This window comes from Suncus etruscus, chromosome 17, assembly GCF_024139225.1.
Source record: "Suncus etruscus isolate mSunEtr1 chromosome 17, mSunEtr1.pri.cur, whole genome shotgun sequence".
Taxonomy (NCBI): Eukaryota; Metazoa; Chordata; class Mammalia; order Eulipotyphla; family Soricidae; genus Suncus; species Suncus etruscus.
Window position 1 is genome coordinate 57081312 of NC_064864.1, and position 1879 is coordinate 57083190.

Consider the following 1879-nt stretch of genomic DNA (forward strand, 5'->3'; position numbering starts at 1 on the left):
TTTAATTATTTTAAGATTCATATTTAATAGGTATATTACCACAAAAATTTTGCTCATTTAGCTAATTGTTCTTTTTTCACAAAGACTCATTTTTAACAGTTTAGAAAGTTGTATTATAATTGCTAAATTATAATGTAATGAAGAATTTTGTATGATCAATAGTCCTTTCATTAAATTTTTATTTGCACAGTCTGCAGGCACGGAATCTGAAAACAATAAAGTTGTGACTTTTTCTAATAAAGATTACATTTCCAAATATATATTAAAAAAAGACATGCTCTGGTAGATACCTAACTCTGCTAGATTATAATTTAAGGCTAAAAGAAAAGAATGAACAGTCTTCAGAAAATGTACTTTTTTGGTAATGGTAGTACACTTAGCAATGCCTGGGAGACTATCAGTCTGGGAGACCACCAGGATTGAATCTGGCTTCCTGCATGCAAAGCATGTGCTCTAGTTCTGTTGCGGGGTCAAGGGGGTTATCAGTCCTCATGATTAACTCCTGGCTCTACCTTAAGGGGTCACTCTTGTGGGGCTCAGGGATTCATACAATGCCTGGGTTCAAAGCCTTATCTGCTATACTTTCCACCCTTCAAAATGGACTTTTGGGGGAGGCCATACCCAGTGACACTCAGGGGTTACTCCTGACTATGTGCTCAGAAATCACTCCTGACTTGGAGAACCATATGGGGTGCTGGGGGATCGAACCGTGGTCTGTCCTAGGTTAGCACTTACAAGGCAAATGCCCTACCACCTGTGCTACCGCTGTGGCCCCAACCCAAAATGTACTTTTAACCTTAATTATATTGTTGAATATTTTTGGCTATAAAAACTAGCTTACCTTTTTTTGTTTGTTTTGTTTTCAATTAGCAATAATGCGCCTCGGATAAACCTCATTGGCTACGATATTGCCACTGCGCAAAGCTTGATTGTTTTGTTTTGTTTTTTGGGCCACACCTGGTGATGCTCAGGTTACTCCTGGCTCTGCACTCAGAAATCTCTCCTGGCTTGGGGACAATATGGGACATTGGGGGAACCAAGGTTTGTCCTAGACTAGTTCGGACCAGGCAGATGCCTTACCAATTGCACCACTGCTCTGGCCCCAAAACTATCTTACCTTTTAGAACTTTACTTGTTATTGAAGTATTAAATATAAATAAGATGTGTTTAAGAGTTTTGCCATTGAATCTTTAAAAATTGTTAAATGGTCCAACAATTAAATGAAGTACAGTTACGTCTTAAAGTGCTTCGAACCACAAAAATGAGGAACTGAGAGAAATGATTTCATTACCCTTTAATCTTCTAGAAAACTTTCAAACAGCAGGTGTTTTATATAAAGCATACAAAAATAGATGCAATAAAATATTTGTATGGTCGATAGTGACTTCAGTAATTATTTATATATAGTTCCTGTTTGCTATTCACAAAACCTAAACTCTAGTTTATAAAATCATTTTCCTTTTAGTACTATATATATGTATATATTTATGTATACTGTAATGAAGATCATATTATGGAGACTTTGCATTATTAGAGGCAGTTTCCTCAAACCTGGTTCACTCATATTCTTATTATGTTCTTCATGTGCTTCATGTTCTTTGTTTTTGATAAAAGAAAGCTCAGCTCTAAGATGTGTTGGTAATAAAAGGTGGAAATTACGTAGGTTTTCTAGAGAAAGTTACGATATTAGCTAATAAAGGAGTTACTGAGTTGTGTTTCTTTCAAACAAAAACTCTTAGGTTTTATAAGCCACATAATCATTTCACTTTTAAATGTTCTTTGGTATGCATTTTTTAAAAAAAGTTACTACTTTTATAAGAATGAATCAAAATAAAGTCTGAGCATCTATGGAGAGTGTTGGGATAATACAAGTGAGATG

General features: G+C 35.2%; 1 pseudogene; it reads right to left on the bottom strand.

Moving 5' to 3' along the window:
- Window positions 1-804: 804 nt before the first annotated feature.
- On the bottom strand, window positions 805-926 carry LOC125995216 (uncharacterized; annotated as a pseudogene).
- Window positions 927-1879: the final 953 nt, after the last annotated feature.